The sequence below is a fragment of the Anthonomus grandis genome, chromosome 4 (assembly GCF_022605725.1).
Source record: "Anthonomus grandis grandis chromosome 4, icAntGran1.3, whole genome shotgun sequence".
In the NCBI taxonomy this organism is placed as follows: Eukaryota; Metazoa; Arthropoda; class Insecta; order Coleoptera; family Curculionidae; genus Anthonomus; species Anthonomus grandis.
Genome location: NC_065549.1, coordinates 13,888,761 through 13,916,358, shown reverse-complemented (window position 1 = coordinate 13,916,358; position 27,598 = coordinate 13,888,761). Strand labels below are relative to the sequence as shown.

At 30.5% G+C, this 27,598-nt stretch overlaps 1 long non-coding RNA gene across 2 annotated transcripts in view; it reads left to right on the top strand.

The window, feature by feature from the left end:
- LOC126734951 (uncharacterized) overlaps positions 1-21,103 on the top strand; it is an 88,615-nt gene extending 67,512 nt beyond the window's left edge. Inside the window, exons 1-2 of one of the 2 annotated variants that reach the window (XR_007660220.1) lie at positions 10,245-10,370; positions 20,849-21,103. This is a non-coding gene — a long non-coding RNA (uncharacterized LOC126734951). Of the gene's footprint in view, positions 1-10,244; positions 10,371-20,848 lie in introns of those variants that run through there. The other variant, XR_007660221.1, reaches the window with a different exon arrangement.
- The last annotated feature ends 6,495 nt before the right edge of the window (positions 21,104-27,598 follow it).

Below are 27,598 nucleotides of genomic sequence, written 5' to 3'. Positions count from 1 at the left end.
TTAAATATCCGTCTAAATTATTGGTTCATGCATGATGGCTGTTTCGCACACTTTTGTGTAAACGTTCGGCAGTATTTAAAGAGGACGTATGTACCAAAATAATCGGATAGGAAGGGATGACTTTAAAATGAAATCCCTGTGATTTTTGCATTTGAGGGTATTTAAAATAGGCAGTTTATGCCGTTCGCATAGCCACTCGAGAACAGCTTTGGGAAACAGTTATACAGGCTTGTAATAAATTCCGAAATCAAGTGAGGATTTTTCAAAGAACTGGCTGTTCGTTATCAAAAAAAAAACAAGATTACGTACTGAATCAGATGGCCGTCATGTAGAATACTTAATGCAAATATTAAGTTTTGTTTTATTTTGCTATTGTTGCTGCTTTTAATTTATTAGGAATTTACACTTAAAAATTACTTGCGGCTTGCTCTTTCTTGCAGTTATCGTATAAAATGCTGAAAAATTGCATTGATTTTCCAAGTAGATAAAGTTAATTCATTTTAAAGTAATAATCTAAAAAAAAATTAATAATTGAGTAAATATTATCAATTACGCAAAAACAGTGATTCAAATTTAAAAAAATTATTTTAGAAAAATGTGTGGTGTACAATTTATTTATTAAAAACTATTTACGATAAAATACTTACGGACGCCACTATTAAATTATTTTTTTGTACGTCAAAAAATGGCCATTAATGCATAAAACGCCTCTGCATTTTTTTTAAATATCTACATTGATAGTAAACTTACTTAAAATTTTTTTTAAAATTGTAAGCACCCTGTAGATTCGAAAGTAAGACGTTTAAGACATACATTCATATATTTTTTTTCTTATTTTTCGTTAAACAATCACCCTGTAAAGTTTGTCGGTAGAGTTCCTGGATACCCGGTATATAGTATAAACCATAAAATGAATTTATATTTCCATTTTTCCAGATATCCTTTTTATTAAAATGTCGAAGTCAGTTTTTTTGAAAGAATGAATATCGGCTAAGCTCATGAAAGAAAAGGTCTACCCATGTCTCTTGCATATTACGTTTCACAGGAAAACGAATAAAATTAGGATTCTTTGTGGGGTGTATGATGCTTATATGACTAGGCGGGATATGCTTTTTGTGTAAAAATAAAAATTACATTATTTTTTCCGCATTTTTTTATATAGCTTCAGTGGCTGCTCGACGTTTGATCACACTAGACAATTAATAATTATAAAGATAAAATTATGATTAAAAACAAAATAATCATAAAAATTTATTTCTCCGGAGATAAATCGTACACTTTCTTCCATTGACGTTTAATAAAGGCTACGGGGTCTTTTTTAATTAGAATGGAGGGACTCTTTCGAGCCCTTAAACTTGAAGTCGTTATGAATTGTTCCAATTATCAAACAAATGAGAAATAAGTTTTATTCAAATTACCATAATGGTATTACAGAAAATATTAAACAAGATATTTCTAATTTCCAGGCATTTTGAGTGTTTTCCACGGTTTTTCTTGAAGTAACCAAAAATTAATTTAGATGTTTCCTGATGAGCAACGACTTAAACTGGGTCTTTTAAATGATTTTTAGAAACTTTTCAAGTAAGTATTTCTATTTTTCTCATGTATTTTAAAGTATTTTGAGTTTTTTCCAATCTTAAGTATTTTTTGGATTTGCCCAAGTTTTCAAAGTCATTTTTTGACTAAATAAATTACAAATATTTTCAGTTTTTTCCGAGCTTCTTAAGTCTTTTTTTTCCAAAAATTTTAAGCATTTTCTTGCGAGAAAATTGACTGGAAAACATTCAGAATTATTTCAAAAAGGCATTTATAATTCCAGACATTTTACGATCTTTTAAGCTTTTCCAGTCATTTCTAAATTCTTTCAGAAATTTGCTTCCTTTTTTTTGCAAGCAATTGAAAATTGTTCAATTGTTAATTATTGTTAATTCAAAAGACTGCTAAAAAAACCAAAATTATTCAGATTAATGAATAAATCATCAACGACTTGACGTAAAAAATTTTTGGAAAAATAATAAATTTCTTTAAATACTTGAAAGAAATGTACAATTTTTCCATTCTTCTTTTTATGGTTCCTATCTATTTCTAATATATTGCCAACATTGTATAGCTTAACTTTATTCACCGCAGCTCAGAATAACTCAGTTATACTCATGCCAAGCAACCAAACTAGGTTCTAAGGTATTAGATAGACCTTAATTGTCATCTAAACTAAACTTTAGTAAGTATCCATGCTTCTACCTTGTAAAACAGAAAAAAGAACACGTAACAGCGCAGGAATCTTATCTTGGTGTGGAATATTATGTGATGGCTTGTGAATAGATGTCTCTCTGAATGCAGCCCTGGTCTTTTTAATTCTGCTTCATATTTCCTGCGCATGATTCCATTGCTCGTTCACTAAAATTCGAGATGTAAGTTATACTGCTCACTCGTTCTATCGGTTTTTTGTTAACTATAAAGTGACAGATGTTGTCTTTGCTTATAATCCTTAGTTTTGTCTTTTGATTATTGAGGTTTAAAGGCATACAGTTGACTGGACTCTGATATTATTCTATTTATATCTTCACACTTTTTAGTTCCCAATTTTTTAAGAAAGTTGATAAACTCCCATGTGAGCCATTCGCGCGCATTCTTACCAGAACTGTATATCTTATTAAATACATTTATTAACCATCTCATGCTGTATTCGTCAAAAAGTTGCAAGAACTCTATATTTATATAATCGGGTCCTGGGAATTTTTTTTCGTTCATGGATGTTATTTCTCTTCTGACCACGTCAACTTACAACCCTAAAAAAGTCCTTAATTATTCCTTATAAACTTCCTTACATATTTTAATCCTTCGGAATCAGCAAAAGGGCTAGTGACGGGCTAAATCATAATTCTCTACTAATTTTTCAAAAAATTGAGACTTTAATGCATACTTAAATGCTTATTTTGAATTGTAGGATATTGGAAGGCAGAGAATTATATAGAGAATTATGAGCTAAAGAGCTATATTCTATTTGATATACTTCATACTGATTTTCATTGATTCTATGTGAAACTATCATATTTTCTTAAGTTAAATCTAAAACGGCAACACATGTTTTGAATTTTTTGAATTCTGTAACTGATATTGTGTAAGGCATGGACCATAAACAAAATCCGCGTAATTATAGTGGGAGAGTATAAGAGACTCGGATAATTTCTTTTTTTAATTAATATTTAAAATAGCTCGGCTATTGTATAGTTGTTTTAGAGATACATAAGCTTTTTGTATTAGATTCTTAACAAGTCCCTTAAAATTTGACTCACAATCAATTTAAAGTCCTAAATTACGCGCAGGTTGACAAGTTTTCAGCTTTTCGTCTTGTATATTTATTTTATTACCATTGGAAAAGATATTTTAATTTTTATGACGACCAAAAAAGATAAGCTTTGATTTGGCAGAGTTGAATTTTAGTGCATGCTCTTGTGAACTTTAGTTATATTTTGAAGATCCCTGTTTATGCTATCAATTGTTAAATCTACATTATTTATGTTAAAAAGACAGAACAACTGTGTGTCATCCGCAACTGCTTGTTCTTTACAAAAATTTAGTGATTTGAGTACATCAGCAGTATAAATGATAAAAAGCAGCGGCCCAATATAAATCCCTGTGGGACACCAGAGCGTACTCTGCTCTCACTGGAATACTCGTTACCTAATTTTATTTTTTCTGAGTTCTGTTTTCAATATATAAAGTAATAAGTTGTAACGAATCGAATTCAAATCCATAATATTTGATCTTTGCTATAAGTAGTTCGTGATTTATTGTGTCGAAGGCTTTTGACTAATCCCGGAGTATGAGGATACTCTCCAATCCCTCATCATATGCTTGAATAATATCATTTGTAACCACTGTTAAAGCACTAGTTGTTAAATGTGCTTTTCGAATTCCATTTTGAAAATCTGGAAGAATAGAATTTAAGTTAAAATATTCATAGATTTGCTTATATAATATTTTTTCCAAGATTTTGGACATGGCTGATAGAATTTAAAGTATTCGCAGATCATTAAATGACCCAGGTGACTTTCTTTTAGGTATAGGTTTGCCTATACTAATTTTCCGAGTATCTGGAAAATAATGTTATTCAATATAATAATTTATAATGTTTGTAAGGTACGGGTCAATAAAAGGGCTACACTGCTTAAGCATATTGGCCGTTATACCATCACTACCACAAGCATCAGTTGTTATGCTATGAAGTGCCCGACTTACCTCATCAATTGTACATAAAGTAAACGAAAACTCACTAGCTTTAAACTTATTATTTTTGTAAAAATTTATTTTATTATTACAATCTGTTACCTGTTATATATACTGTACCTAATGTTGATTTAATAATTAAGAATTTGCAAGATTACTTGGCAATTCGGTTTTTTGTCGTTTTGTAGTAAAAACATTAAGGTTACAATTAAATAAACTCTATAAAAAAACACAATTTCTATTTGTTCCAAATAGTAATAAAGAATTAAATAGTGATTTTTGAAGAAAATCATAAGAATTATGGGACTTACGTATATCCCTATCTTAATTAAGGATTTTTAAAAATTGTTATAAAATGATAATTTTCTTTTATAATTATGTAAACTATTTAAGAAAAATACAATTTTCAGATAATTTATACAGTAATAGAAAGATGAAATGGTGATATTTAAAAAGTGTCCAAAAATGTTAAAAGTGTCAAACGCAATTTGTAGATACTCAAAAAAAACATTTAAGGTCAAAGTTACGTATAAGTTAAATTAATATTTTTTTGGCTCCATATTTGTACCTCATTTATTTACAGCGATTTTGATCGCTATATATCATATATTTACTTAAGATATTTTGGTTGTAACCTTTCAGTGTACAATGAAAATATCATTCCTTGTCTGCAGTATTTTTATGTCAGTGCACTGTTTTAAATCTATTTCCTTGGCTTAACGACCATTAATTCTAATGATTTTGTTTATGCTGTTGTACATACTATCATCGTCTTTCTTTGATATTCTATCAACTGCAGAATCTCGTCCATCACTCATGGCTCTTTTAATTTTATCAGGTTGTAACAAGTCGTCTTTGCGTTTGTTAATTGCCGCGATGCGTTTACTCAATGGGTCCTCATGGCTCGGGCCTAACAGGAATTTGATTTCGATATTGTTATCGAAGGTGGGTTTTACTTGTTACCTTATTGGTCGTTCTTTCAGTTTCCGCGGTGCTTATTAAGTCACTTTTCTAAAAATCTTTATTTTTGTTTTGAAAATACCGACAAGGAGATTATGATCTGAGTGTATGTTAGTTCTTGGATAGACTTTTACTGAATTACAGCTGCTTCGGTTTTTTTTCACAAGTCAATCTGGTTTCTAATTACATAATCCGTCCTGTCGCGAGTGGATTTCGATGTATATTCTCCGAACTTGGAGTTTGTACCATGTCGTTATTATCATAGATTCTTGCTCTGCTACGAATAAACCAAAGCAAGTATCCTTTCTCATTACTCCATTCGTGCTTCCCGAGTAATATATTCGGTGATCATCAATGTCAAAGAAACTGGCATTTGTCCATCGCATTTCACTCATTTCTAGTTCACACTTCTATGTACACTATTTCCATTTTTATTTTTTCCAATAATTACTTTGAAAACTAAAAGTATCTTTATTAGTTATAACTTGCAATCAGCTCTTTGGCAACTCAACTTTTCACAATAATTTCACAGAAAATTCTATTTAGTTTAAAGGCATTTTTGATTTCTTTTAGGTATTTGGAGATATTTTCAGTTTTCTCTTTGATCTCAATTTTTTTCCGATTTTTTTCAGAAATTTGAAGTTTTTTTTTGCTAAGCAGTTAAAAATCCTTAAATTACCTAGAAGAAAGAAAAAATTACTCCAGATTACTGCGAAAAATAACAGCGACTTCACATGCCTGGAAAAATTGAAATGCCTGGAAGAAACTTAGTAACTTTTCATATTAAAAACCAGAAGTTTTTTAACTAAGGTTTACTTGCAATCACCTCTTCGGTAACCCAAGTTTCCCCAATGATTTCATAAAAAATTGTGTTTACTTTAAAGGCATTTTTGATTTTTTTAGGTATTTGAGGATGTTTTCAATTTTTTCTAGCATCTCATTTTTTTTTAATTTTCTCAGAAATATTAAAAAAGTCTTTTTTGCTAAGTAGTTGAAGATTTTTGTACTACCTGGAAGAAACCAAAATTATTCAGATGACTGAATAAATCAAAAATTTAAAAATTCTTTAAATGCCCGAAAGAAATGTAGGACCTCTTCAATAACTATATCGAAAATCTATTTTTCTTAGCTTTTGTTAACTTGCAATCACCTCTTCGGTAACACAACTTTTTACATAGATTTTTACGAGATTTGAGCTCACTCTAGAGGCATTTCTGATTCTGATTTCGTTCAGGCATTTGACGATATTTTCTCTTTTTTTCTGGCTTCTAAATTTTCTGATTCTTTTGAAAAATGTAGAGCTTTTTTTGCCAAGCTATTGATGAGATTCTTCAACTACCTGGAAGAAACCAAAAATATTCCGATAACTGAATAAATCAGCAATGACATGAGGTATCTGAAAAAAATAAAACTGAACTCCACTCCACCATCTTCTGAAAATGCTCATAAGAAATGCAAAACTTCTTTATTAATTATATTGACAACCAGAAGTTTCTCAACTGGTGTTTACTTGCAATAACCTCTCCGGTAACCCAACTTTGAATAACGATTTTTTGTATTTATTCTTGAGGCATATTTCTAATTTTGATTTCCTTCAGCTATTTGAAGATGTTTTCTGTTTCTTCCTGGCTTCTAATTTTTTTTCTGATTTGTTTCAAAAACTTAGAGTCTTTTTTGATAAGCAATTGAAGTTTCTTTAACTGCCAAGTATAAAGAACATAATCTATCTGGAAAAAATTTAAAAGCTATTTAAATGCCTGGAGGAAATTAAGAATTGTTTTACTAATTTTATTAGTCCTATAGGTATAAAGATTGTCAAAAAATTTAAATTTTGCTTAAGAGTAAAGTATCTTTTTTGATAATAATGTAAATTGTTCTAAGATATTGTTAAAAAGAGAAGTAGTTTAAAACTAAAAACAACTTTCAAATATGTAATTACAGTCTGCTACTTAAAACATTTTTTTAAGTCACCTCTTTTATTTATTACAAACTTATTTTCTGTTCAGAAACTAATAAGAACATTGTCACAAAATAAGAACTAATTTTATTAATGACACAAGTTTTATTGATCACTTGATAACCTTTCAAGTACTTCTTGTCTGCCTTGTAACACTTTAGAGATGCATTTAAATGCATAATACCATAATAATTCATTTTGTTGTAATAATTTTAATGAATATAAGCTCTTTAGTTCGTTAATGCATCAACATATTCGCTATAGTATATGAGCTTTCTATTAAAGATTATTATATAGCATATTTCTTGAATAATTTATTCTAATCATTTTGAAAAACATAATTTTTATTTACTTAAATTGAGTCGGTTTAAGAAAAATGGTTGATACACATAAACCATTATTATAATAACCTTTAAGAAAAATGTCCTCCCACACTAATAAAAAAATAGTCCTTTTTATGATGTCTCTTCGTCCATCGCACACATAATGCGATAATATATTATTTTATATACGCATTGTCCCCTGGCAACCCTTTTCGAGAGCTTTCCAGTCGAAAACCCTTAAAAAGACACCGAAACATCACTCACAACCGTTGAAGTCCAGCGTTTTTATTATGATATGATACCCGTCATCCCATAAACATATATTCTGACAGGTCCTCCGAGAAATGCGAGAGGCATCATTCTTCAAAGCACCTGAAATGGAGCGTGTTTGGTCTAGACAGGGTTGCCAGATGGTCTGGATGAGAAATCAGTAATATAAGTTTGGTGAATAGTCCAACCGACTGGGCCGATTTTAAATATTAGAATAAATTAAAGGAACATAAATAAATTTGGTTTGACCGGATAAACTGTACTTTTAAAAGTTTAATGGTTTGTTTATTAATTGTTTAGGATTATGAAAAATTTATTTATTTTACTAAAAATGTTCAGGTGATTTTGCTATTTGAGTAAAAAAATCTAAAAAAAAATACTAGAAAGATTGGAATTAATACAATTTAAATGAAAATAAATTAAACGTGCACACAATAAATTTTAATCTTTCATTTTTTCTTCTTTAACCTTTTTTTTATAATTTAATTTTTTGATTTTTTTTTAATAAATTCACACGAATTGCAATTTTTAGGTGTTTCTGTTTCCTCTGTGGGCGTTCTATAAAACCCTACATTTTTGGTTTTCTCCTTAGTTCTTTTTACGCATGTTTGATACTTATATCATTTAATTTATATTATTTTATACGTAAGAGTAGTTTTGTTGATAGAAGTCTATAAAAAAATAAGAAATTAGACGTCGTTAATATCGATGTTTCTATGACTTATTGGATCATCGACAGAGCACCGATTAAATCAAGTTTTACACTTAAGAAACTAACAAATATACCGCTAAAAAGTAAAACATGTAAAAAATTAATAAACAGACAAATTTAATGTCATCGTTTATTTTTTAATATCTTTGTTTAATCTTTTAATTTTTAAATACAATTTGCTTAAAAAGTATAAAAACAATTATAAAATGTAAAACTTCAGCATCTCTCTTATCTCTCCTTATCTCCTTTTAACATAGAACATTTTATGTTATATTTTATGTATGATATGTTATGTTCTACGTAAAATGAAAATGATTCCGATCAACAGAAATCATGATTGAACCGGAATAAAGATGATATTTTGTAATTTGACTAAAATTAATCATATTTGAATAAGAATATACTGGAAGAAAAATAAGTAAAGTACTATAACATTTTTGTAATTAATTTTTTCCTTAAGCCTTCTTTAAATGAATTATTTTATCATAGTTTTCATTTTATGTAGATTATTGTATAAAATATATTTCTTAATCATTGATCTATTTTGTTATCTATGGTGTTTTTTAATCTTTCTTCAAACTTCTTTGTTTAATTTTTAACTTTTTTTTATATATTTTGTAGAGCTTGGTTGAAAAAACTAGAAATTTACATTTACAGTATAGAACATTTTATTATACCATTTGTTATATTCTGCTCTTGTTAACATTTTAATTAAATGACTTGAAATTGCTGTTTACTAGTTGAGACAAATTAAGTAATTCAATTGACTAGACCGTACTATTCTGGCTATGCCGATTCTCAAAAATAAAAATGTGACATAATGACTTGCACAGAAGACAGGCTATTCTAGGAAAGAGATGTGAATTCTATCTGAGCCATTAGTTCCTCACAAGTTTTTGTCTTATTTTTAGACAAAGATGCGGCTGGTGAAATATTGCGATGTAATTTCGGGACACCCTGTATAAGCACACTTTGAGGAGAATGAGGCCTAAGTGTAGTAGTGTTCGCACCACCCTCTGCAATTACAGATACTGATAGATTCTATATGATCTTCTTTATTAATAATATCAGTATTATTATACATTCTTTACAAACCAACTTACTTACAATATTATATTGCAGTGTCAACATTTTATAGTTGCCGTTTCAGTATTCTACATGATTTACGTTAAAAATATGCTTAGTTAGGCATCATATTACCTCAATAAAATAAATCATATATAAAAAAGTCAAGTAAAAACAAAAATCAGTCTAAACAAGAAGATTTCTAAAAGAACTTTTATTATGAAATCTTAATAGACCATCAAAAAATCCAATAAATGTATTTCCTTTATTTATTATTGTAGATATCCCCAATTAAAAAAAAACGACATTTTTCTGGTTCAGTTACTTGGTTGTTATTATGAAAAAAATATGTTTTGTTATATCCAATATCCCTTTAATAAGCCATTACTTACATCCTTTAACGAGATCTTTTGTTCTTTATATAAAAAGTAAAAAACAAAATAATACGAACAAAACTAATAATGTGATAACTGGCATCTGGCGTCGTTTTTATTAGTCCCTAATACTTTTAATTAAGTTTTATTTTTATTCCTATTAATTCCCCTTAGGAAAAAACTAAAAATTCGATAAGAAAGTTTTGTTTTTTATAGACTATCGTTTAAATAACGTTTATAAATAGAGTTGGATATAATAAATAAATATTTTTTTGTGGTTTTGAGGCAACCTGTGATTAATTATGTCAATATATTCATACGATTATAAATATTACATTTCTTTATTGGTATCATGATGAACACGGAAAGTGGAAGTGCTAGTGAAATACATTTTAAGGAATCTACGCCATTAATTAATCATATGCCTTCGGTTCCTGAAAATGTTGCTAAATACCAAAGTAATAGTTTTCTAAATTCTGGTAAGATATGTAATTCAATTTACTTATTGAAAATGCTTTATTAACAATATTAACTTTCGAGAATCTCTGAAAGTTAAAAAGAAATTGCATCTTTTCCTCTAAATCACCACTATTGGTTTATCTTTTATTACTTCTAAAGTATTTAATCTATGTGATTCTTTGGCTGTTTTCTTGTTTTTTTTTAACTTTCTTCTAAACCACATTTCGTCTTTCCTTTTTGCCTCCGATTTAATATACTCATTAATACGGACAAGTGTACTTTGAAGTGTATTCAACTTATTACAGCTTAAATCATACTCCTGATAAAAAAATAAGTTATTGGTAACTCTTCCTTTACTTAGCATTCTTCAAAATATCTTACTGTTAATTATTGAAAAAAAGGCAAACAAAACATATAAAACTTCCAAAATCAAAAATCTTCTTTTTGCAACGAAAGATCATTGGTTTTAGAGGAAGATCAAGAGCAAATACAAAATTGATCTACAATCTTCATATTCTAATAAATATAAAATCGTTCTTAAAATTGCTACTATGCCAAGTTTGCATAAGTAAATGATTATTTCTTTATAGTTTGAAAGTATTGGAGGAAGTACATTTTTACATTCTGCAGTGAGACTTAATAGTTCTTGTTTCGAAAGAGTAGAAGACTTATTATTCTTATACAAAAGTTGTTTTTACCTATTAAAAAATGTCCTTTAATCTAATAATTAATATTATAGAATCTTCAACTTCAACCTTATGATATCTACGCTTACAAATAAGGATCTATCGTTATTTTCTTATTTAAGTCAAAGTCAAAGTCAAAATATACTTTATTTGCTAAGTTTACAAACTTGTGCTAAAAGCTTCCTAATCCTAGAATTTATAATAAGTATTTATTTGGTTATACAGAATACAGCACAAAAACAGAATACAGAATCGATTTTGATTGTACATAGAAGCATATTTTATATAATCAAAGAAAAAACCAAAAAAGAAGAGAAGAAAAGGCGAGAACCAACATAAAATAAGAATAATAAAAAAAAATAAAATAAAATAAATCTGATCAACGGATATATAATTAATTTTAAATATTAAAATGGGTCGTTAAAATACTCTTCAATGCTGTAGTAAGCTTTTGGTAAGATTAATTTCTTTAGTTCTCTCCTAAACTTTTTAAGGTCTGTAACAGTCCTAATCGAAAAGGAACATGATTAAATATTTTACTACTAATAAATATAAGAGAGTTTCTCGTAAATGAGGAGGTGGGGATTAGAAGAGATAAGTTGCCCACTTGACGAGTATTATGGCTGGTGCAGGATGGTGAACTTACGGACTTATGTATGAGTGTTGCAGTTTCCAATATAAAGAGTAAGAAAACTGTTAAAATTCTTTCAGCTACAAAAAGAGGTTTACAAGAGACTCTCAACACCACACCACAACAGATGCCTTAATTTTTTCTGAATAGTAAAAATTATGTTAAGGAGTCCCTTGGAGCACAAACCCCAAAATGGCAACCCATAACGGATATGAGAGTCTATTAGATCGAAATAAATGGAACGAGCAAACAACTCCCCCAACTCAACAACCAAGGGGTTTGACAACCCCTTGGTTGTCAAACCTTAAACTCTCATCAATGAGGAGGCCGAGAAATCGACAATAATCCCTTCCATGTAGTGGGCTCTGCTCATCAAACAAAAAACCCTCTACATTACACTTAAAGCCCAGAACAAAAGTCTTATCAACATTGAATACAAGCTGATTGCAGATGCACCACTCTTTAATTTTATGAAGGTACTCTACTATGAGAGATCTGACTACTTTTTGATCTTTGTTATGCCACAGAATTGTAGTATCATCGGTCATTAACGTAACGAGCGTAAGTCATTAACGTATAATAAAAATAAAATAGGACCCAACACTGACCCTTGAGGTACACCACATTTAACATGTGCTATCCCTGACGAAAATCCAGATGCAACCACCCTCTGGGTATGGCCAGACAGGTATGACTATAACCACCCCAAAGCCACTCCCCAAAATCCGTAAAAATCAAGCTTTGACAGCAGTATTCCATGATCCACACAATCGAAGGCCTTGAACAGATTACAGAACACCGCTGCTGCAGCCTCCTTGGAGTTCATAGATAGATACACACTCTCCAAGAATCTGAAAATGGCATCCTGCGTGCCCTTAGATGACTAAAATCCATACTGATTAGGGGACAGCACATTGTATTTTGTCAAAAAAGAGACAATTCTCTTTTTTGCAAGCTCATCACCATAATTTTGTTAGGGATTTACCCGCTTTTCGGTTCACTCTTATCCGTAATAAATAAAACCAACTAATTATTCACTTAATATTCTTTACTACGTATTTGTGCGAAGTTATTTTCACAAAGCCAAACCAATATGACAACAAAACGTTTCTACAAGACGACCAGAAGAGAACTACTGGCTTACAGTCACGTACGACATGAAAACGTCGATCGATAAAAAAAAAGTCTCTTTTTTGCAGGCTGCTCAAGAAACTTAGAGAGGGTAGACAAAATTGATATGGGACGGAAGTTAGAGGGTCGGTCCAAGCTACCACCCTTATTAAGAGGGATAATCATAGCTTCCTTTAAACAGGATGGGAACTCGCCCTGAAGAAATGACTGATTGATTGCCCAAACCAAAGCACCTAAAGCGCTCGCGGGCAGAAGTGACAGCAGACGTGAAGAGATACCATCGGAACCCGAAGACCTATGATTCTTCAAGCACTGAATTGTTTCAAGGACCTCGGTGGCATCTACAGGGTGGAAAAAGAATGATTGGTTGATAGCATTCTGATTAAGATACTGCAATGGATCGCCGTCACTGGGAACTGCTTCCAGTAACTTCTCAGCAATATTAGAAAAATAGTCATTGAAATCATCGGGCCCCAAGTCCGATTTAACCAACCGCTGACGAGAAGACTGCCTACATTCGTTAATGATTAACCAACTTTCCTTCTGTCTGTTACCGGATGAATCTAAGCGCTCATTGTAATACAGTTCCTTTCTGACTTTTATCAGATGCCTATAAATTTTCCGATAATCCTGAAAATAAGACCTGATGAATTGATTGGCAATAGATTTGCGAAGCATCGCAAATTTTGGGCAGATGTTTTTAGTCCCGCGGTGATCCATTGTGTTTGTCTCTTGAATTTAAGTCTAACCAAGGGAAAGCAGATATTTATTTTATCACGTAATGTATAATAAAATGGTTGTGGAGCAGCCCGAATTGCATTCCAATTAACAGACGATGGATTGAGAAAATAAATTCAAATTGTTCCCACTAAACACTCTCCCAATGCGGCGGACAGATTTGTTTTTAAAGTCACCAGGGAATTGGACATACACCCCCTCGTGATCCGATATACCCACTGAGTGCACTGAACAGGTAACACCGTCCAAATTACTGCAGAAATAATCTATAGTGGTCGATGAAGAGGACGAAATACGAGTGGGTACATTAACATGCATGGTGAGTGCAAATAATTTGAAGATTCCATCAAGAGAAATTCTTTGCGGTAAGGAAACCTCTGAATAATTAATATTAAAATCTCCAGCCAAGATAACACGCGAGTGAATAGGGAGCTGGGACAGAAGACAATCTAACCTGTCAAGAAACACACTGATATCCCCAGATGGCGGACAGTATATACAAATAACGTACATATTAAACAATTTACAAAAACACACCGAACACTCAAAAACCCGTTCAACTGAGGCATCACCAAACTTATCAACAGTACAGAAAAAGTTTTGAAAATGTCTTCTAATTAGAACAGCAGTCCCTCCATGCAGAGAGTTTTGTCCATAATAAACTGACAGTGGTACATACTCATCAATACAAAAACATTCATTAGGTCTAAGCCAATGTTCTGTTAATATAACAATGTCAGGAAAATTAAAATTAGCAAGCAGAAGTTGAAGCTCATCCACCTTATTCCGAAGGGATTGAAGATTTAATAAAAATGCACTACAATGCTTTAATTTTGATATTGCAGTTCAATGAAAGGGAGCTTCAACCTCTATAAAAAAGAGTCAGAACCAGTCACACGCTCAGACGCAGTTCTCACGCTTTCGACAAAATTAGGTGATCTATTTAGTTTTAGATGCTTAGATTTATACAGTGGGTTTAGAAAATATTTTTTATGTGGCCATGTAATATACAAGCCAAATCAGCAAAATGATTAGCATAATTGCATTCAAGTATTCGACTTAAGTCAATGTTGTTTTTATGGAAAGATTTTTATAATGACAGATTACTATTATATAAAACACTGCAACTTGGTCCAAAACAAGGGCTTGTCATAACGAGGAAAGTAGTGTTTTTACAGGGAATGATAAAATCGTTAATAATAGATTTAGGAGAATATGATCCGTTCAACCACAAGGTCACCAAATCGTTCTTGGTAAAATTGGAAGCAAGAGCTGAAGCAGTTAGTACCAAATCACGAGTCAAGCAACCAGGTTTTAGAAAATATTGAATGTTGTACACATGTCTTAAGCAATAATCTATTACATTTTTCAGCTACAAACAGAAGCTTTGGACGAAAATCATCATGTTTATTGTTTTGTTTATTGATCTCAGTACGCACATTCCTGGAGTCACTGACTGTTGATACGACGTGCTGAGTTTTCAAGAGCCCAATCTCCAAAAGATGTCTTTCTTTTTCTACTTCTAAAACTCTTATAGAAGTCATCATCCCTTAACTAATAGAAGAATACTCATCAACATCTCTTTGTAGCAAAGAAATTTGATGTTTATATGCAAGACACTCGTTTTCTACAGCGTGAATGTTGGTAATTAGGTCCTCATTTAAATCCGTTAATTTGTCCATTTTGAGTGAAAGATCAATTTTTTCCTGTTCCAGAGACTTTACCAACAAATTCAGATCATGTTCCTTAGTCTTAAAATTGTCAATCTCGTAACTAAGTTTGTCATTTTTTTTATTGAGAATATCAAGTGTCGATGAAAACTTTCTTTCCGCTTCAAATACTTCATCCTCAAAAACCAGACTATTTCTACGAATTCTCTCTAAGTGTCTATTCTTTTCCCTAAGTTCCTCCATCATACTCTCAATTTCCTGTTCATAGGCCATAGTTTGACCTTGTTCTTCATTAAAAGTTGTCTGACATCTTTCCGTACACAAAATTTTATTTTATATGAAGTAAATATAGTTTTTTTTTTCCCAGGATTACGAAATCCAGAGGAAGTCAAACTTTCGCAAGGTACAGAGAAGAAATTTGTTTTTATTTCAAGTAATTGAAATCATTTTTGTCGTCTACCAAGTAAAAAAAGTCAACTATTTTTAAGTTTTAGCCCTCTCAAAGTCATTGTTGTCACGTTTCAAGCAATTAAAGTAATTATCTTTTCCTTGTTTCAAGTAAATGACGTGATTTATTCTTCCAGATTCAAGACACTTAAAGCATTAATTTTTTCCACGCTTCTAAGAGCCATATGCTTGCGTTTTAAAAAATTAAGGTAATTTCTTATTTTCCGGTTACCTGCCATTTTGTTGGTGTTTGTGTTTGTAAGAAAATTCGGTATTCTTACAATAAATATTATAGAATCTTCAACTTTATCCTCACGATATATGCGCCTACAACTAAGTAAATAACGTTACGTTCCTCGAATTAAATAATAAAATTTCCTCTCCCAGGTTTACGGAAACAAGATATAAATTTTTTTTAAGGATGTCTAAAGGCAATATTTTTTATGTTATTGCGCCTATTGCGTTTTAAATAATAATTGTAATATATTTCTACCAAGTATCTAAAATCAAGTCTTTCCTTCTGCCAAGCACTTAAAAGCCATTTTATATCTTCCTTCAAGCAGGTGAAGTTATGTATTTCCAGGGTTCTAAAAGCCATATGACCAGGAGGCAGCCGTAGCGTTCTTAGGTTTCAATTAGTTGAAGAATTTTTGCAAGTAAATGAAGTTTAGTATTACTTATTTCTGACTTTTAATAGCCATTTTGATATTGCCTTAAGTAGTTGACTTGAATTACTTAATTTTTGTGTTTTTTTAAGCAGATGCCTTCTTCCTGTTTTTGTTCTCTTTTCTTAGTATTTACAAGAAATTTTATCTTATTTTAAGCAATTGATGTAACCTTTGCTTTTTTTGACTTTCATATATACCAGCAATCCTTTGGCTTTCTGATTCTTTTTCTTGTTTTTTCCTGTATTCATTAATTTTTTATACTACTATAGAAAAAGTTATTATACTTGCATAGGTACATTAGCTGATTTTTTTAGAGCGATTTTTAGAAGGAAAATACTAATAATACTAAGGAATATATTACCTTTAGAGTAATGAATTTATTCAAGTTTTACCATATTTAAAGTAAAATTGATTTATTATAAATAACTCAACCCCCTTGATATTTACGCTAACAACTACGCAACTAACGTTACTTACTTTCAGCTCTTTCATCTTTCATGCTCCTAAAAGCCTTCCGGTTTTCATTTTAAATAACTAAATTTTAATCTTCTTTAGTCATTTGAACTCAAATCTGTTCTTCTTCTAGGTTGCTAAAAGTTATTTTGTTTTCGCTTGAAGTAATTGGTATAATTTTAATCTTCAACCAGTCAGGTAGTATACGTTTTTTCTTCCTTTTTGTGTTCTTCGCTTATATTGATAATTTTCTTACTTTCTTCTTCTTCTACCTTGTATTGCTTAATTTTGTTTACTATGAGTTTCAACATATAAATTTAATAAAGCAATCATTAAATGAAATAATATCATTTATGCTTGGACTATCTAGCAATGCCTTTCCCAACGTTGAGTAATGTCAAACTACATATCTAGTTTCTCTCTTTCTTTATGCAGTATGACAGAGTAGTGGCCCTTGTTCAGATGGAGCATAGTCCAAGCGTCTTTATGAAATAACTTTTACATTTAAGTGTTTTTATAAAGATGACATTATCAGATTGAATTTTTTAAAGTTATCTATTTTGTGTTCTCCTTGATGTACATAAACTCAGTAGTTGCCCCTGTAGTAGATTGATCGTAGTCTAGGCGCCTTTATGAAATAATTTTTACATTACAAGTATTTTTATAGAGATAACATCATCAGAATTAAATGGTTTAGGATGTTCAGCCTCAACGCCATTATCTATTTTTTCTTTTTCTTTATGCAGAGAGACTTAGTAGTTGCCCTTATTTACATGGACCATAGTCCAAGCGTCTTTATGAGATTAGTTTTGTATTTAAGTGTTTTTATAAAGATAAAATTATCAGATTTGAGATTTTTAGGATGTTCAGCTTCAACGTCAACAGTAACGTCAAATTATCTATTTTCTCCCTTCCTTTACGCAGTGAGACACGGTAGCGGCCCTTCTTGAAATAGAACATAGTCCGGGTTTCTTTTCAAAACAACTTTTGTATTCTTAGAACATTGAAAGGCTAGAATTAGTAAACAACAACTTTGTTAAGGTGTTTCGTTTATAAAACATATTCATCGATTTTCTGTTTTCAAGTTTACACGCATTTTAAAAAGAGAAAATTTTTAGCTATACAACACATCCTTACTGTTAGATATTTATATAAGTTTTCTGCAATTTTCTTTTTATAAGAGTTATTTTCTAGTTATTCCATACTTTTTAAAATTTTTGGTATAAATTTCAAGAAATGGTAATTCAGGTCATTCTGAACACAAAAGTTTTTGAAGGCACGCCACCATCTCCCTTTTCCGAAGTTACTTTGTAAATGTAGGCATCGAAAAACATGTTAGTTAAAGAGTAAAATAGGTGACTACATGAATTAGTAAAACACTGCTAATAATGCGATGGAAGCTGTACTGTTTATAAATCAGGTAAATTCTCCATACTTCTACATACACTATCAAAATCATTTAAAAGTGTTGAACCCTACTTCTCTTTCCCCCTATCAAATAAAATCTATATTTCAAGAAAAGCCTTTTTCACAAATTTCTTAAGGGTTTACGTGTGTGAATGACATTTAAGTTCAACTTAGATTTCTCAATTGAAAACCCTACTTTATACATAGCCAATCGAAAGAAGAAAAAATATTTAAATGTGATCTTCAAAGTTATTCCAGGATCATATAAACTCACAAGGTCTAGGGGCTGATCAGCGATATTCCTTAAAAAAATTAGCTTTAAAGCCACAATTTACCTCGTTCAAAACCTTGAACACGCACATAACTCACTACTCAATGGAAGTATTATTAGTAAATTACTCGTTTAAGAAAAAAATCGTAGAAAACTTTTAATGACAACTGACTTTTTCGTGTAATATTTTAACTAATAGTTAAATAAATATCAGGTACTTGTTTCCATTTAAGTTATGCCAATAAATTCAAAACTCAAGATATCTTGTACACTTTCGATTTTGTGAGTTTTAACCTTACTTACATATATCAGTTTCTTTACAATTTTGCGAGTACTACTCACGAGTTTTTATAGTTTTGTTAGACCTTATTTTTATTCTCTTGAGGTTTTTCTCTTACTACTTTTAATCTGCTTGCAATTTGGCTATGAGATAAGATTTGATGGTCCCATTTTTAAATTGCCTTTAGTTAATCGAAAGTAATTTTATTACACCAAAAAGTCTGAATTTAAAACTTTTGATATTTGGACTTTCATCCTAAGTTCTCTATATCTTTTGCAATTCCCCAATTATCATTTGATGAAGGTTCCTAAAAAAGGCACTAACTTGTCATATAACTGACAATTATCTTGTAATTTGTGGTTCTACTTACTACTACTTGCTGAGTTCTTGTGGCTGTCGTAATTTTACTACACCTTGCTGATGTATTGCTGATGTACAAACTCACTTCACACCATCACATTTTTACAAACTTCAAAAGCTCTTAATCGGAAACATTTGCGGAATGCAATAAAAATTAAGAAAGCGCGAAAAATTTACGCGAAACTAAATCAACACTGCCCTTATTGTAAAGAACAATATACAACAAGAACATTGCAAACCAACTACACAGGGTAATACCTACACTACAACTCCAATGGTTTAGCAACGGTTGGAATTATCAAAACCCTGTATAAGAATGCTGCTAGAATATGCAGCAATAAGTTGACCAAAGCAGGGAAATAGAAAACATCAGCAAAGACTTAAAAACGGGTATCCAAGAAAACTGTTAGAAAAGCTGCAGAGACGTTAAGGAAAGATCCACAGCAACTGGGACACCAAGATGTGCGTATACCAAATCATCGATAAATATGAAGAGTCATCAGAACATCGAAAGTGAACCCAAATAAGAGAAGTTTTCAGATCAGAAATAACAGAACACAGGGCCACATTAATCTTATGGCCACCACATACATTGGACTAAATAAAGAATTTCTACAAGGAGCAATATTAGAAGAAAAGAAGATTCCTAGAAGTAGGATGTGTAGTGTTTCACATGTATATCAACACATATAACAATTTTAATTTAACTTATTGATGTTCAATTTTGGATTAAAAATAAAAAGGAGAATAGATATATGTTATTCTAAGCGTAAAAATAACACCTTTAAAGCAAAAAAAAACTAATAACAATTAACAGTGTTTTTGTGAATTATTACGATAGTAGAAACTTGTGCCGTTTATGCCATACCATGGGAAACAGGCGATTTAAGCCATCTTTTCACAAGTAAATACCGATATTGTTATAACATCATATCAAGAGACAACCGTCGTCATAAGCGCAGAATAGTAAAAATTTATTAAGCAAGCTTATAAGCAAAATGCTTTTTATTAGATACGTACCTTACTCTAATGAAGTACGTTACAAAAATGCGTAGAGTTCATAAATGGTAATATTGTTTATAATTTAAAGCATAATCAATTAATAATAAAATTTTATCATGTAAATATTTTTTAAGGACGACACTGGTAAAGATTACTTCTGTCGTGGAATCAACAATGCGATCGAGCGGCGTTGCGATGTTGTTGCCTTTTCCTCTAATATACATAATCTATATTCATTTAACTTTAAATGTTGACTTCTTTATAGAGTATTTTATCATATTTTATAAAAAAAATCTTCATATTTTATTAAAGAGGAATAGTATTGTTTTGCGCCTGTCAAAATAAGTATAACTGTAAAATTTTTATAATATTATAAAGTGTGTTTTTTTTCCATTTTCCATTTCTACAAAGAACTTTGGCATCGTTGCATCAGAGATGTTACAGGCAAACAAACTGCCCATAGTTCCACGGCAATGCTAATTCTAGCCTCTCAATTTTGTATGTATATCTAAGTTTGTATTTAAGTGTTTTTATAAAGATGATATTATCAGATTGAATTTTTTTAGACTGATCAGCTTCAACGCCAATAGTAAGGTCAAATTATCTATTTTCCCTTCTCCTTTATGCAGACAGACACGGTAGTGGCCTTTGTTTAAATATACCATAGTCCGGGTGTTTTTTTTTACTTTTCTTTAATAACTTTTGCATTTAAGTATTTTTACAAAGGTAACATTGTCAGATTTGAATTTTTCAGGATGTTCAGCTTCAACATCATGTCCACGCTTGCACAGATATTCAAGCTCAAGCAGCACCCGAAGAAACGAACCTGTCCCAGATTATGGTGAAACGGGAAATCCGTTAGCGACTCTACTAAGCATCACAATCAACGTTTTTACGGAATCCGATTGTTACGATCGATTATTATGTGCAATTTGTTTGATTGTATTATGTTTCGGGGGTACCATCGGTATTTACCTCTTATATCTTGAAAATAAATATAGACATTTTATTTGGTTATAATTTGTATTATTTTAAATATCAAATTTGGCTCAAATTAGGTAAGTAATTTAACGCGATAATGAGAGTAAAAAATATTTAGTTTCTCAACTGTTTGTTAAAAGGGTCGTTTTATCCTATAAAACACGTCGTCCCCAAGGAAATAAGTCGCTGTCAGAGCTTAATGGATGATAAGGTAGTTTGGCATTTCTTTTATGGCACTTGCAGAAGAGCGGGATATTTTTCGTGGCACATCCAAAAGACAAATGCAGGAAAGCTAAAAAGCTTTTTTATGCCACAGTCCCGCAAAAAACTCTCTAAAGTGATGTTTTCTTGTATTGACCATCGTCCATCAGTGTTATTGGGGGCTTAATGAGGCTTTTGTTGATAGAATAATTGATTACCTTATAAGGTTTAAACGTATCTTTTCTACGAAAATCGGAAAGCTGAGTTTTCTCTCTGAATTTAGGGAGTCCTTTTTTTTTCTTTATAGGGTTAGAACCTCAACTTTTTTCTTTCAGTTTTATTACTGATATTAGTACTTTTTATATAAAAAAATGTGTCTTTAGTGCGATCTTGTGAGAAATAGGTTTAAACATCCTTAGGTCATAGGGCATAGATCAGCCTCAGACGAGAATCTTTATTTTTTTGTATTCTTTATTTATCTATATTCATGAGGCAATGATTATAAACAAAATTCCCATGATTAAAAATTAGCAGATCCCACAGCATAATTTTCGTTTTCTGAAAAATGAAGTGTTTATTGTTGTATAGCAATTTTATTGTAATAAATGCTTTTGTATGCATTTAAAAACATAAGTGGTAAATCTTAATATATTATTAAAATAAATACTTAAATTACGATTTTTTTTTCAATAGGTAGCTCTATGTCATTAATTTGAATTTTATTCCGATCTGTAACAGTTTTTTCCCAAACAGCATTACGAAACATTTATTTGGATTTAACGTAAGAGAATGGTCGAAGGAGAGTTTAAATTTTAAATTATTAAATTTAAGTTCATAGTATTACAGCTCTCGGCAACATCGATTCTGTCGAAGGATAAATAAATTTGGGAGTCATCTGCGTAAAGTTTATTAAGACAGTTAGGTAAAAATGATATGTGGGTGGCATATAAGAGTGGGAATAAAATCGACCTTATAAGGCCCCTTGGGAAATAGTTACAGGATATGAACATTGTTGATCAAGCCTGATAGACTGGCAAACAGTTTAAAAAAAACCCTAACAATATTGGTTCAAAGGCCTGTGTGATTTAAAATTGCCAAAAGCATTTTATGACATATTATGTCAAAGGCTTTTAAATAATGTAGTAATCTTTCCACTGTCAATTTTCACTGAAATTTGTTATTTTTTCTAAAATTTTGAAATATTTTAGAAAATATATTTGAGAGTACACTGATTGGTTCAAGATTTTTCATTTCCTTAGGATAGAAAATTTTGAGAATAAATTATTAAAGCATTTTTCCAACATTGAAGAAAAACGGAATGTTCGATAGAATAATTAAAAATATGAGTAATGTAGGGTAATAAATATGGACAACAGAGTTTTAAGAAATGTGAATTCATACTGTTCATTTCCACTGATTTAGGTTTTTTTTTTGTAATATTTGTAGGAGTTCAATTTTTTTTACTTTGCTTAGAAATAAAAAAAAATTGTACTTTTTCATGTGTAAAGTTGTCGAATTTATTTAAAATATTTAAACTATTATTAATTGAAACTGAATTTAAATTTTATTTAGATCTTTAAGATGAATGGGAATTACAACTTTATTTTTAGACAGTAAGACATCGTTTCTTTGATCTTCCTAAACTTATTTTTTAATAAAAAATATTTACTACTAGCAGGCAAAAGTTATTTATTTATAATATGCATGATTTTGTTAAAACTATTCGTATATTAAAGAAAACACGTCAAATCTTTAAAGCAATTTAAAGAAAAGAATTGACTTCAACCGCCTAAAGCAACAACTTAGTAAAGATAACATATTTTTTCCTTTTTTTAACAATTTAAAAACTAGCCGAAAGCAACTAATTACTTACATTTAAAAGAAGTTAAATCTATGTCTTAAGATTGAAAATTATTACGAAAGCTTAGTATAAAAAGCACTACTTAAGTAAGGAGATTAAAAAGGAGTTACGTGATTCTTTGGTTCTCACCAAGCTTATCCCATAGTGGTGTCTTAATTAAATTCAAGCAAGAAGAATTCAAAAAGTGCAAAATTCTTGTTTAAGGCTTATTTTTGGAATCTCAGTTCCAGACTGAACACATGGCCGAAATAGCTTATACAGCTTTTTGTTTAAAAATCCTTTTTCTATAATGTTAATTAATTTCTATATGTTAATATTAAATTCATTTAAACTATCGTCGGCTGGATTTAGGAACAAAATTCAACATCTGCTATTTTTAAACTAATAATTTCCTAAACTCTTCTATACTTATGAATGTTTAGCCATTGTTTTGTCGTAATATGTTTTAAACCATCTTGTGCCTATGATGTAACTACCTGTTTCTTCTTCTTGTATCTTATTTAGATTTATTAAAATATATTATGTGTTTCTAAATATATTAGAACCGATATAGTACTGTAGACTGTTTGTAACTGATTACGTGTTGCTGTTATTTATGTATCAAAACATTATCTTTTTTCTCCTTAGATAAACTGGTTTTATACTAAATTTTTAATTTTACTAGTTTTCAGAAAATTGATATTATAGTCAGCTTGTGACTAGTTTATGTTCTTTGATGATTCTACTTTGTTCACAAATGAAAAAAAAAAATTTTTTTTTGAAATTATAATAGCAAAATAATAAAAAGTAAAGCGAGAGAGCATAATTGTTGGCACGCTTTCCCAGTCATTGGCACGTTGTCCACTACGCACCTCAAATATTAATGACTAAAATTTTTATGATATTATTAATATAATATCGGTTTGTTAAAAAAACAACAATTGATCTTGATTATAATATGTAATAGCACCAAAGTAATATCAAAATAATATTGTTTATAAATAAAACGAGCTAATATTCAAAGGTTTACAAAACGAATAGTTAAACTTAAAAGTAGGATTAATAATATAATGTCTTCATTCTACATGATATGTTCTCGTACAATTTTTACACCTAAGTGCTGGTTTCGACCTATTTATATTTTTCACGCAAACATAGCAAACTTAATTTTGTAACAAATTCTCTCTTGATGAAGTGGATGCCGTCAAAGGTGTGCAGAGAGAAAGACGCTTTTTTGGCGGAGAACTGAAAATGTTTCTAACATTGCTTTGATGATCATCCAGGAGTCTCTCTCCTTTTCTTTGATTCTTCTGCTCTTCCTCTTCCCTCTGAAGCTGTTCTTTTGCCTCAAGAATATTTTTGAAACCCGACGACGAAATAACATAAGGCATTTGGGTTACTGCTCTTTTGCCCTTTCTCTCAGGTGTTTTTGTTTTAGATAAAAATAATTCTATGGACGACAAATTATCAACTAGTGTTAGAATTTCGCTATCAGTATTCATCTTTTCATTGGCGTTATTCTTTTGCTTTTCTTCTATATTTGTGTCGATTACCTCAATAACTGTGGGTTTAATGGTGAACTGTTCTCTATTTAGGTCTAAAAGTCTTAGGATATTATAATTTTCTCCTTCTAAAAAAATAGACATATTTGCTATTTCCTCTTCTGTATAATTTGTTTCAAAATCGCCATTCTGCCATTTGCCTAAAGGATGTTGAAAAAAGATCTTTTTCACTTATTTCATTAAGGTAGTTAAATAATCTTTTAAAGGCTGCAAAATTCTCGTCGTCCGATGTCATTTCCGCCTGTCCCAGTTCCATAAATTTTCTATCACCTATTAGCTTTTTGAACAAAGTCAAACTTATTTATTTTTCTGATTGGCCTTGATATTTGCTTCTGGTTCTCCTACCACCGTCAATAATATGGGTATTTTTTTCTAGGCACTTGGTATAGTCTATTGCATTGGAGTCCCAAGGAAATAAACCACATGCTTTAAAGCCGTTTGATATAGTTGTTGCATCTCCAGCCTAGAGCATAAAGTACTTACTTGGTATGTGACATGTGTTTTGTGTTCATCAACAAATACTATTACTGGAAACATAACTCCAGATTTAATAAGGCTGGGATGCAAGACAAATCCAAGGTAAAATTAAAACGTTTCGGATTTCATCCAGCCATTATCAGTTGACGCATATGTCCATCCTTCTGGAACACTGTCCTTCACCGATTATGGAAGTCTCTTGTTTGGGAAGATGATCATCGGCGGTGTTATTGTACCCGATGCTGAGAAGGTGAACATCACAGTGAGATTCTGTTTCGGATCTCCCATATCTACTTCGTAAAGGTTCTTGGAGCCTTTAGAGCAACGACTTGTCCAAGTTTTGGTACATAATAAAAGTTTGTTTTATCGCCATTAAAAATTCTGCTGGGATCCTTCATGATGTCAAATAGGTCCTTCCTTTTTAAATAAAATTCGATATCTGTGAACCACTTTTTAATATCGCTTTCCGCTTCATTTGCTGAAGCTGAAGTAACCGTCTCTGCAGTTCGATTTGCTAATTCAGGATGCCGCTTTAAAAAATGGTTGAACCATTTATCGCCTGGTAAATTATTTTTGAATGGCGTTCTTCTATCAGTTTGATTTAGAAATGTTTGAACAGATGTTTGATTGTTAATTTTACACCTTGGGAAACCTTTGCACTTACTATCAATGATCCATTCTTTTAAATGAATCTCCTCTACCTCTATGTATGTATGTAGACGGACCTTTTTTATTTTTTTTTATTTTTTACTAAGTCTGAATTGTAGGGTTGCCCTTGGAATCCCATACTTTCGAGATGTTGCCTTTTTTGATTCTCCTGATCGAATTTATTCAACAGCTTTTTGAACAATTTCCTCGCTATATCTGGTGGAGCCATTGGGGTGATTCTGTTTTCGTTTTGAAGCCATCTTAAAAAAGAAAGGAACCTATAAAACCTCTATACTTAGGTAAGTATATTTCTTCTTGATGAAACACCCTATATTTTATATGCTATATTTTTTAAATTATAAAGACCGCCGATCTAACATGGAACAAGTTCCCTTGTTACATCTGTTTAAATACATAAAATTTTAGGATTTTTTTTTTGTGGGTATAACAAATGCCATTATTTTATTAATGATTTTTTTTTAAATCTAAATAAAACTTTGTATGAAAATACAGTCAAATAACTTGGTTTAAAAAATATACAGGGTGTATAATAATTGAGAGCCTATAATACAGGGAGTGGTTAATTTTGAGAATAAAAGTTAATAGGAACATATATCGTAAGCCTTAAATTTTTAAAAATAATGTTTAAAAAATTTTAAAAATTATACCTGGGGAATTTAACAGAAAAAAAATTAAAGTTTTAAAGCAAAACTCATTGCTTGAGATGAGCAAATAAAAAAACAGAATAGGGTGCCAATGATTGGGAGAATATTATTAGCAGCAATAATCCAATAATTGGCATAGGTGCCAACCACTGGCAATATAACATTTTTCTCTGCCTATCATTGGCACCCTACAAATTTTATTTATATTGAAAAATATGTATTTTTTTAAACGAAAAATCATTTTAAAGATAGTTAACAATATTGCCAACAAGAAAAATAACTATTTGATTAAGAAGTCATAAAGTTTTCACGTTAGTTATGAGTACCAAACCCCTAACAAAATCATAAATTCCTACCTTGTTTCAGTTTCACGCACGACACGTCAAATTCGATTCGCAATTTTACTTAAACTTAAGGAATAATAATAGGCGTTGGCGGTTCACTAGTCTCGGCGATGTTGGCAAAATTACCTTAATTAATAAATTGACTATAATATTGTCAGATTCATTTTAATTTCTGCAAAAAATTAGACGGGGTGCCAATTATCCATCAATAAAGCTTAACACATTAAGTATTTAATGGAGTAAAATTGTAGCGGATTTAGATCTTCAAATTGAAAAAAAAAATAAGAAACTGCACTTACTCCGTAATGTCAGTAATAATCCAGGATCTTCCTTGGATATCTTAAAGACTATCCAAGATTATTAAACAAGACGTATATGAAATATTTAATCCGTACATTTTACTAGATTATCTGCAATTAACCATTGGAGTATTTTCATGGAATCTAGATATTTGATTTAAAATACAAAATAGAAAAATATAAAACTAATTAAACATTCATAAAAAAAACAGAACTTTATTAATTCGGTTTTTTTTTTGTAAGAAAATGTTTTTTTTCCTTTACTGAATTATCTATATAGTTTTTTTTACTTTTTCCGGGAGTTAAAATATGTTTAAAATTTGAAAAAGAAATAAATTAATAAAGTCCTAATTATTTTTTTATTTTTCTTAATAAACTTTAAAAAAAAGTTTTAGAAATTGTTTTAAAAAAGTCTCGGAGCCCCTTAATAATTCGTGAGAGTGCCCTTTTTCAGATTTCTTTCAGATCTACATTAGGAAGATAATTT